Genomic DNA, 12,500 nt, shown 5'->3' with positions numbered 1-12,500 from the left:
CTCTCTCTCTCTCTCTCTCTCTCTCTCTCTCTCTCTCTCTCTCTCTCTCTCTCTCTCTCTCTCTCGTAGGTATAACTCCAAAGGTATTCTGAACTTCTTCCAAATAACTTCTACGCTATCAAAGACAATATTGTGGTTGGAAAATATATATGGATATATAAGATTGAGGTTTACTGAAAGCAGGTGAATTATCATATTCTGTTTCTTTTCCATTGGTCTCATCATCTTGATGAGATCCAGTGCCTCAAGATAAAGCTTAGTTTTAGTTTTCTGTAAAAGAAAACTACTGAGATGGCTTTTTGTTTGTTTGTCCGCCCTCAGATCTCAAAAACTACTGAGGCTAGAGGGCTGCAAATTGGTATGTTGATCATCCACCCTCCAGTCATCAAACATACCAAATTGCAGCCCTCTAGCCTCTGTAGTTTTTATTTTATTTAAGGTTAAAGTTAACCATAATCGTGCTTCTGGCAACGATATAGGATAGGCCACCATCGGGCCGTGGCTAAAGTTTCATGGGCCGCGGCTCATACAGCATTACACCGAGACCACCGAAAGATAGATCTGTTTTCGGTGGCCTTGATTATACGCTGTAGCGGCTGTGCAGAAAACTAGATTGCGCCCAAGAAACTTCGGTGCATTTTTTACTTGTTTATTTTAGTGTCGCCGGATGAAACCTTATATGATTTTTTGTCAGCGTTGTAGTAAGTGGATATTTGGTTTTTGTAAAATAATTTTTGTTTTCACATATTTATTTATTTTGTTGATTTATTTTTTTCTTTTCTAATGACTGTTCTCTTGATCAAGTTGTTGTCGAGATAAGTTGACGTTGTGGTCTATATAGACATCTGTGCTATCGATTAAGTTGTTGTCGAGATAAGTTGATGTTGTGGTCAAAATATATAGCCAAAAAGCACACTCAAAGGATCAATCTTTCTAATTCCGTCCACCTGTTGGTCCATATGTTCTTAAAAGGCAGGTGCAAGACATCTCTTTTATATATAGTTTCTGACGAATCCTGGGCTCATTTGATGTTCCTGAGGTCACCTGTAGGTGCCTTCGTAGAGAGAGAGAGAGAGAGAGAGAGAGAGAGAAATTATTCTGAAGATATTTTAAGGACGAATCTCCGTACCAGCCACAACAGCGTGTCTTTGCTTAACATCACGAAATAAAATAAATAAAATCCCACTTAGGTGACTGCATGACGTCAGCAATGAACTTTTATAATATATCTGGTGTTTTGCAAAGATAAATGAAGCGTAAAATTCCCCTCCCAGTCCGCTCCGTTTTTCACAGCCGTGTTTTTTTAATTTTCTGACTTCAAGACATTCAGTGAGCATTAGTTTCTTTTCCGACATGTTCTGTGTTAGGTCGAGGCAAAAGTATGTCTTATTTTCGTATGTTTTCATATTGTCTTCAACGTTAGTAATCCTCTATGACTTAGTAATAATAATGATAATGATAATAATAATAATAATAATAATAATAATAATAATAATAATAATAATAATAATTATTATTATTATTATTATTATTATTATTATTATTATTATTGCTACAGCATTGTGGGCAGTACTAAAGGTTCTTTGCAGCGTTCCTTAGGCACCTAGCTGCGACCCCTTTCATTCCTTTGACTGTACCTCCATTCATATTACTTTCTTCCATCTTGCTATCCACCCTCTCCGGACAATTTTCTTTGCTCTCAGTTTACCTTTCAGCGCGGAATGACCTCGTAGGTCCCAGCGCTTGGATTTTGGCCTAAATTGTATATTCCAGTTCCAGTTGCAATTTTTATTTTTACCAGTATACAATTGTATATACATCTGTGGAAATGTTAACCTAGAAGATTGTTTTCCGGACCCACAAAATTAAATGTAGCCTGAATTACCCTTGCTTTATTTAAGAAAATTCGAAGTTTTCCGGACCTACAAAATTAAAGGTAGCCTGAATTGCCCTTTTGCCTGACCTACAAAATTAAATGCAGCCTGAATTACCCTTGCTTTATTTAAGAAAATTCGAAGTTTTCCGGACCTACAAAATTAAAGGTAGCCTGAATTGCCCTTGCTTTATTTAAGAAAAAAGTTTTCGGACCTACAAAATTAAATGCAGCCTGAATTACCCTTGCTTTATTTAAGCGAAGTTTTATATACAAAATTAAAAGAGCCTGAAACCCTTGCTTTATTTAAGAAAATTGAAGTTTTCCGGACCTACAAAATTAAAGGTAGCCTGAATTGCCCTTGCTTTATTTAAGAAAATTCGAAGTTTTGCGGACCTACAAAATTAAAGGTAGCCTGAATTGCCCTTGCTTTATTTAAGAAAATTCCAAGTTTTCCGGACCTACAAAATTAAATGCAGCCTGAATTACCCTTGCTTTATTTAAGAAAATTCGAAGTTTTCCGGACCTACAAAATTAAAGGTAGCCTGAATTGCCCTTGCTTTATTTAAGAAAATTCGAAGTTTTCCGGACCCACAAAATTAAATGCAGCCTGAATTACCCTTGCTTTATTTAAGAAAATTCGAAGTTTTCCGGACCTACAAAATTAAATGCAGCCTGAATTACCCTTGCTTTATTTAAGAAAATTCGAAGTTTTCCGGACCTACAAAATTAAAGGTAGCCTGAATTACCCTTGCTTTATTTAAGAAAATTCGAAGTTTTCCGGACCTACAAAATTAAATGTAGCCTGAATTACCCTTCCTTTATTTAAGAAAATTCGAAGTTTTCCGGACCCACAAATTAAATGTAGCCCAAATTAGCTGTGCTTGCCAGTGGGATAGGCAGCATAAGGCCCCTTTGTATCCCACTCCCGAAGAAAACATGAAGGAAGAGGAGGGAGAGAGGGAAGCAATTGAACTTTTCTGTCCCTTAAAGGAAGGAAGGTTATACGAACGTGGAAAACAGAAGCAGGATGAGAAGAAAAGAAACAGTCAGGGAACCGTGCCATCCTAGTAGGATTACTGATTTCCACAGGTAACTATGTAATAGAAGTATACCTGTGGGTCATTTCAAAGGAAACTGTGATATGTATCGTTATAGAATTGTCTATAAAATTATTTGGCTTCTCATTATCAGGGAAGATACTGATGTGATTATTAATGTTTCCCATACATTCATTTTGCAGAGAGCTTTCAGTACGCCTCTGTTACCCCAGGCCAACCCCCCTCCCTCTGCCAACAGCCTCTTTCCTCTTCCCCCTGCCAACAACCCTTTCCCCTCTCCCTGCCAACAACCCTTTCCTCCTCTGCCAACCCTCTTTCCTCTCCCTCGTCCCCTGCCAACAACCCTTTCCCCTCCCTCTGCCAACAACCTCTCTCTCTCTCCCTTTTCCCCTGCCAACAACCCTTTCCCCTCCCTCTGCCAACAACCTCTTTCCTCTTCCCTCTTCCAACAACCCTTTCCCCTCCCTCTGCCAACAACCTCTTTCCTCTCCCCTCTTCCCCCTGCCAACAACCCTTTCCCCTCCCCCTGCCAACAACCCCTTTCGCCTCCCCATCCCCTCTTCCCCCGACAACCCCTTTCAACTCCCCTCTTCTCCCCCAACAACCCTTTTCCCTCCCCCTCCCAATGCCAACAACCCCTTTCCCCTCCCAATCCCAATACCAACAACCCCTTTCCCCTCCCATCTTCCCCTGCCAACAACCCCTTCCCCTTCCCTCCCTCTTCCCCTACCAACAACCACTTTCCCCCCCTCCCAATGCCAACAACCTCTTTCCCTCCCCTCCCTTCTTCCCCTACCAACAACCATTTTCCCCTCCCAATGCCAACAACCCTTTCCCCCCCCTCCCTTCTTCCCCTACAAACATCCATTTTCCCCTCCTCCCAATGCCAACAACCCCTTTGCCCTCCCTCCTCCCCTCTTCCCCTACCAACAACCACTTTCCCCTCCCCTCCCAATGCCAACAACCCCTTTCCCCTCCGACTCCCCTCTTCCCCTACCAACAACCATTTTCCCCTCCCCTCCCAATGCCAACAACCCCTTTCCCTCCCATCTTCCCCTGCCAACACCCCTTCCCCTCCCCTCTTCCCCTGCCAACAACCCCTTTCCCTCCCCTCTACCCCTGCCAACAACCCCTTTACCCCATCCCCCCTCCCCTGCCAACAACCCCTTTCCCCTCCCCTCTTCCCCATGCCAACAACCCTCCCCCCCACACACTTCATTTATTCTTTTTCATTTTTCTTGAAGCAATGGTGTCGGTCCAAAGAATGTCCGTTTATTTACTGTATTCCTGTGTAAAACAAGCGAACATGAACTCACTGTTCCTACACTTTCTAATTTGATATTGTCGTTTCTTTTCCCCCTTTTATTATGCTTTAATAATTTCAAAAATCCCAACAGAGAACTATTTATAAAACGCTGTTCTTCGCACGTGTGAGGTTGGAAAAGGAAAAGTCACATTTTTCTGGATTGTTTTTAGTTTGATCCTTCTCTCATTTCTATTCTGATGTTGACAGTTGACGGGATTTTACCTCAAAAGATCGGAATGTTTAGGTAATAATTTTTTTGAGGAACGCAATGTGTGTATATACTTATATATAGATATAGATTTATAGATTTATGAAGATATGTATATATAAGATATATATATATATATATATATATATATATATATATATATATATATACAATGTATATATATATATATATATATATATATATATATATAGCTATATATATATATATATATATATATATATATATATATATATATATATATATATATATATATGTGTGTGTGTGTGTGTGTGTGTATGTGTGTGTGTGTGTGTACTAAATTATTAAAACAGAGTTTACAACATCATGCCATTTACAATAAATAATTCACTAATTGATTACTAATAGATAGTTATATTTTAACGTTTTCAATATGGATTGTTCCATATTTAAACTTCAGATGTATTTTTTTTATTATTTCCCTTATTGTTTATATGCTTGGCCAACAAGGAGAAAATCGAAGAGAGGTGATTACGAGAATTTGGGAGTAAGCGTCGAGTAAATAAGAAACAAAATGGGAATTTGTACTTGAATAAAGAAACCAAATGAAAATTTGTACTTAAATAAAGAAACCAAATGAGAATTTGTACTTGAATAAAGAAACCTAACGGGAATTTGTACTTGAATAAAGAAACCAAAAGGGAATTTGTACTTGAATAAAGAAACCAAAAGGTAATTTGTTCTTGAATAAAGAAACCAATTGGGATTTTGTTCTTGAATAAAGAAACCAAATGGGAATTTGTACTTGAATAAAGAAACCAAATGGGATCTTGTACTAGATTAAAGAAACCAAATGAGAATTTGTACTTGAATAAAGAAGCCAAAAGGGAATTTGTACTTGAATAAAAAAACCAGATGGTAATTTGTACCTGAATAAAGAAACCAAATGGGAATTTGTACTTGAATGAAAATGTTTGATATCACTACCCGACTGATGAAAATTATAATTTAGCCCCGTAAGAAAAAATTTAGAGAGAGAAATAAATTCGTTGATTGGCCTGAAAGGCAAATATGGACCTGAGTATATTGTAAATTAAATTTAATTACGGCTGACCAATTTTTAAAAAATTGAGATAGATAAAGAAATTCATTGATTGACCCTAAAGGTAAATGGTGATTGTGAATATATAGAAAATTAAATAAAATTACAGTAAAAATGGTTAATGGAGTATATTGTAAATTAAATTTAATTACGGCTAACCACTTTAAAAAAAAATTGAGATAGATAAATAAATTCATTGATTGGCCGTAAGGGTAAATGGTGATTGTGAACATACAGAAAATTAAATAAAATTACCAAAAAAAATGGTTAATGAAGTGTATTGTAAATTTTAAGTTTAATTACAGCTAACCAATTTGAATAAATTGAGAAAAAGAAATAAACTCACTGACTGACCCAAAGGTAAATAGGGCATGTTATTATATAGAAAATGAAATAATACCAAAAAAAAGATCGTTGAGTGCGTATATTGTAAATTGAATTAATTATGTCCAGACAATTTCAGTGAAATTAGACAGAGAAATAAATTAGTTGATTGGCCCGAAAGGCAAATATGGCAACTAGAGTATATTGCAAATTAGATTTAATTAAGGCTAACAAATTTTTAAAAAGTGAGGCAGAGAAATAAATTCATTAATTGACCCGGAGAGGCAAATATGACACGTGAATGTATAGAAGATTAAATTAACTTACAAAAAAAAATCCTCAAATGGAAATTCATAAATGTGCAAGGCTACACTTAGGCTGGAAATGGGCCATTGTTTTAAAATTGTATTATAAAGTGAGGGAAAGTAAATGAATTTGTAATTTGAGAGAATATGAGTCAAAATTAAGTTGTAGACATAGTGAAGAAGTAATTGAATTTGTAAATTCAGATAATAGTTAAATTAATTTGTAGATATAGTGAAGGGGAGGTAAATGTATTTGTAATTCAGATAATATTTGAATTAATTTGTATTTATAGTGAAGGAGAAGTAAATGAATTTGTAATTTCAGATAATAGTTGAATTAATTTGTATTTATAGTGTAGGAAAAGTAAATGAATTTGTAAATTCAGATAATAGTTAAAATTTTGTAGATTTATAGTAAAGGAAAAGTAGAAAATGAATAGTTGAATTAAATTTATTGAAGAAAAGTAAAGTTAACAGTCAAAATTAAGTTGTGGATATAGTGAAGGAAAAGTAAATGAATTTGTAAATTCAGATTAGAGTTAAAAATTAAGTTTAAATAGAGTTGGGGAAAAATAAATGAATTTGCAAATTCAGATAATAGTTAAAATTGAGTTGTAGATATAGTGAAGGAAAAATAAATGAAATTGTAAATTCAGATAATAGTTGAAATTAAGTTGTAAATAGAGTGAAGGAAAAGCAAATGAATTTGTAAATTCAGATAATACTTAGTTAAGATTAAGGTGTAAAAGAGGTGGGGAAAAATGAAATTGAATTTGTAAATTCAGATAATAATTAAAATTAAGTTGTAGGTAGAGTGAAAGATAAGTAAATGAATTTGTAAATTCAGATAATAGTTAAAATTAAGTTGTATATAGAATGAGGGAAAAGCAAATGAATTTGTAATCCAGATAATACTTGATTAAGATTTAGGTGTAAAAAAGTTGTAAATTCAGATAATACTTGATTAACATTTAGGTGTAAAAAGTTGTATAAATGAATTTTGTAAAAAGTTCAAAAAGAATTTGTAAATAATAGTTAAAATTAAGCTGTAGGCAGAGTGAGGGGAAAAGTAAATGAATTTGTAATTTTAAAGAGCAGTGAGTTAAAATTAAGTTGCAGATATACGTGAAGGAGAAGTTAGCGAATTTATAACCACAGAGAACAACGAGAGCGATTAAAACCTACCGAAGAATTAAGCAACACTGAGAAATAATCCGTATGAATTGCAACAAAATGCAATAAAGCCGTTGCAACGGGCAGATGCATTGTCTCCTGCGAAGTTAGAGAAGGCATTGTTTACGACCGAGAAAGAAGCTCTTGTGTGTTTTATTGACAAACGACTTCCTGGTAATTGCAAGACTTGAAAGAGACGAAGGGGGGAAAAGAATGTTGTTGCGATACGAATTTATTAAACTATTTGTTATGTCACTTCGAAGAAAAATCCTTGAAACTTTGACCCATGGTGGAAAGCTGGTAGGCCAGCAGATACTTGACCGAAAATAACGGAGAGTAAAAGTATAATGGTGAATGACTAGATGTAATTTTATATATATGTATATGTATATATATATATACTATAGTATATATATATATATATGTGTGTGTGTATATATATATATGTATATACATATATGTATATATATACATATATATATATGTATACATATATTATATTTATATATATACATATACTGTATATATACACCTAGGCATGACAAGCTTTAGTGTGTTGCGAAATGTAATGAAAAGGCATTGAAAAATTCTATCCAATATTCTTATCGACAAAAAGCTGAGTAGGATAAGCCCTTTTAAAATCTATTGCCTTTAGAATTTTCGTTCCAGTCCCAAACCTGAAACGTCGGGAGAGGCCTTGTACCCACTACCCACCAACAGCACCACCAGACCTCCCACCCACCCACCCACACACACACACACACACACACATACACACACGCGCGCGCGCGCGCCAGTTTTCTGCTTATCGCACTCAGAGCCAATTACACCCCCGGACACCTGTTTCAGAAAAAAAAGAAAATAAAAGAAAAAGGTTTTATGAGGATGCCAGGGTTGGGGTAGTAAAGTACTTTTGTTTACGACGAGAGAGAGAGAGAGAGAGAGAGAGAGAGAGAGAGAGAGAGAGAGAGAGAGAGAGAGAGAGAGAGAGAAGAGAATTTCACTGGAAATATGTGGCAGTTTACTTATCAGTTCTTTTCTGTGGTATTTAATACACCCTGTGTCCGGAGAGGTATTATTATTGTATTAAAAATGTGAATGGTATTTTGTTAATCTCTCTCTCTCTCTCTCTCTCTCTCTCTATATATATATATATATATATATATATATATATATATATATATATATATATATATATATATATATATATATATATATATATATATATTTATATATAATGTATGTATATATATGGAACTAATGAATACATAAGCACGTGCATCCCAAAACTAAATTTATGGCTCACATGGGGATCGAACCCCGGTCTCTCAGATGAGCTGTGTGGGTCAACTGGTAGCACCCTGGCCTTTTATTTGACAGACCGGCTTCGATCCCGAAGTGAGTCAGAAATTTATGTATGTGAATATACATATGTATATATATACTATATATACATATACATATATATATATATATATATTTATATATTATATCTGTATACTGTACATATATGTATGCAAATATGAATTTACACACCCGTATCTGACTATATCCATAACTGCACAAACGAATGATCAGATTTACCGCACCTGTTCAGCCTTTGCAAATCACGCGACAAAAAAAAAAAAAAACACACACCTATAGCTGCCTGAATCTAAATCTCCCTCCGTCGGCTTCAGGGATTTCGGGAAAGACAGGCGGGGATTACTATCGCTTCGGGAAGGGGGGGCCGGGATTTCTCCCGGAAGCATTTTTTTTTCTCTCTCTCTCCCACGATAATGATTTGCGTTCAATAGGGATTTATTGGCGTTAGTGTGCGTGGCGTCGCATTCATATTGCCGAATGAGATTTGCTGGAAGTTTGATTTTTTAGTTTTCTGTAAAAGAAAAATATTGTGCCGGCTTTGTCTGTCCGTCCGCGCTTTTTTCCGTCCTCACTTTTTTCTGTCCGCGCACTTTTCTGTCCGCACTTTTTCTGTCCGCCCTCAGATCTTAAAAACCACTGAGGCTAGAAGGCTGTAAATTGGTATGTTGATCATCTACCCTCCAATCATCAAACATACCAAATTGCAGCCCTCTAACCTCAGTGGTTTTTATTTTATTTAAGGTTAAATTTACCCATTTATCGTGGTGCTGACAACGATATAGGATAGGCCACCACTGGGCCGTGATTAAAGATTCATGGGCAGCGGCTCATATACCATTATACCGAGATCACCAAAAGATAGATCTATTTATTGGTGACCTTGATTATGCGCTGTACAGAAAACAAGATTGCGCCAAAGAAACCTCAGCGCCTTTTTTTTACTTGTTTGAGGTGTAATGGTATAATTAAGGTTCTGATTATCTAATTATCTGATGATTCTCCCTAGGTGCTAGCTGTCTAATTATCAGTTATTTCCCTGAGCTGCTAATTATCTAATTATATAATCATTCTTGTATGGTTCTAATCATCAAATTATCTGTTGTTTTCGTACATGGTTACATTGTAATACGTAGGTGATTTGCCTTATATATATATATATATATATATATATATATATATATATATATATATATATATATTATATGTGAGATATCTGAAGTTTTATATAAAAAATTGCTTGAATGTATGTATTTGTACATAAGTATGTATGTATGTGTGTGTGTAATACTCTATACAGTTCATTTGTCATTTTATTTACTCGAATTTATGCAGGTATGCATGTATGCAATATCAATTACTCGAATTTATGCGTGTATGTATGTATGCAATATTTTAATGTTCTTAAATGCATGAACTTCGGTGCAGATTCAGTTTAACTGAATGAAAATTGCCTGATAACCTTTTACAAAAGGTCATGATTTTGCCTGACAGAATTATTGCATTCTATTGAAACACTTTTATTACCAAACTTTCTTACCAAACTGCGTACATTATCTTCTGCAGCTTTAGAAAAACATCTGTCATTTATATTTTATATACTTTAACTTTTAAAGGTGATGTCTTTTAGGTCATAAACAGATAAGGCACTATATGTATGTAATTATGTATATGTATATATATACATATATATATATATATATATATATATATATATATATTTTATATATATATATATATATATATATATATATATATATATATATATATATATATATATATATATATATATATATACTACAAGTCCATTGCTGTGGTAGCATTTGGTTAAGAAAAATGCACAAATTGCTACATCGAAAACCATTTTATTTTGAACAGGGAGAATAAATAATAGTTTAGTTTCTGGTATGACATTTTGTCTAATTGGTGAATACACAAAATATTACATACAAAAAAAATTAGTAAAAATTAAAATGAATATTTCTCACTTTGCCTCAGCAACTGAAAATTTGTTCATCCAAAATGGCATTGAGGGAAAGAGCAAATAATTTTTTGTCTATGAGGATTTGCAGCGTTACCATCGTAAATGAACAGTTAATGTTAATATATTTTGATTCGAGTTAAATATGTGGCACAAAACTTTTGAAAGAATAATTCGCTCGGGTTGAAAATATCCTGTAAATATAAACAAACAACTTGTCTTTAAACCAAATGGAGTTATTTTTTAATTAGGAAAATAATAATTGCTGAGGCTGATCATTTGCTTCAAATATGAGTAAACAATTTATTTTAAACCAAAGGGATATAGAAAATAAGAAATCCGTTTTCTCTATAGTGAAAGTGAGGAAAAGAAAGCACTAATTGCTGAGGTTGATAATTTGCTGCAAATATAAACAAACAATTTATTTTAAACCAAAGGGATATAGGAGATAAGAAAGCCATCATTTTCTCCAGTGTGAAAGTGAGGAAAAGAAAGCACAATTGCTGAGGTTGATAATTTGCTGCAAATATGAGTAGACAGTTTATTTATTTGAAACCAAAGGGATGTAGGAAATAAAGTAATTTTCTCCAGAGTGAAAGTGCGGAAAGAAAGCAACAGTTCCTGAGGCTGATAATTTGCTGCAAATATAAACCAACAATTCATTTTAAACCAAAGCGATATGGAAAATTAGTAATCCATTTTCCCCTGAGTGAAAATGCGGAAAAGAAAGCAACAGTTCCGCCTGAGGAATTGCGGCGTCCTTGCGTCGTAAATAAACAATTTATCCTTCAACCCACAAGAGGGTAAAAAAAAAAAAAAAAGATTTCATGGCCTCGTCAGTCCTTTTATGGGGATCATTTTTGCTTGCAGGCAATACCCAGTTCTTCCCGCTGAGCCCTTGAACTGATGCTTGCGAGGATCAAAGCGTTCGTCCTATTCTTCTTCTTCTGCTTCTTCAATAAATAAATAAATAAATATATATATATATATATATATATATATATATATATATATATATATATATATATATATATATGTATATATATATACATATGTATGTATATAATATAGGTATATTTATTATATGTATATATATGTGTGTGCATATATATACATATATATGTATATATCTATATATATCTACATATATATATATATATATATATATATATATATATATATATATATATATATATATATATATATATAACGTTTATGATTATTGTAAATTCACTCGACTAAAAGCTTAAGTCTGAAGTCAAGTATCTTACTGTGATTATTAGATCTGTGCAAGCATATCTTAAGCTCATTACATTCTCTGTTTTTACTGATGACGAATACCTTAATATATAACAGATTATATGAAGCACCCCTAGATTTGCATAATCTTATGAACTCTTTATCCGATTACTGCGGAATGGATTAACTTTTCTTCCTGAGTACAGTATCTTGTAGGCTACTGTATAGATGCCTTATAGAGTCCCGAGTACGTCAAAGATTTTCTTCTAAGTTATTTAGAATTCTTTTAATTTTACAGTGTACTAAGCAACTGCATCCATTTCCTTAGACTATGAAACGCATGAACAAGAACCGTTGACCTTCAAAGGGTGGTAGAACCTAAGGGAGAAATGAGTCAGGGATAAATTTAATGCTGGTTGGTCCTAAGGAGACACATTAGGATTTCATGACAGTTAAGACTCGCAAATCACGGATAATCCGCGGCTGACTTTTATCATAAACATATGCCAATGTGATTTGGAAATGTCCAGAGATTCGATGATGGAAAATAGAAGTCAGGATTGATTTTGTAAGATGGAGCTGAGGCA

This window comes from Macrobrachium rosenbergii, chromosome 9 (genome assembly GCF_040412425.1).
Source record: "Macrobrachium rosenbergii isolate ZJJX-2024 chromosome 9, ASM4041242v1, whole genome shotgun sequence".
NCBI lineage: Eukaryota > Metazoa > Arthropoda > Malacostraca > Decapoda > Palaemonidae > Macrobrachium > Macrobrachium rosenbergii.
Note: the sequence above shows the minus strand (reverse complement) of the source record.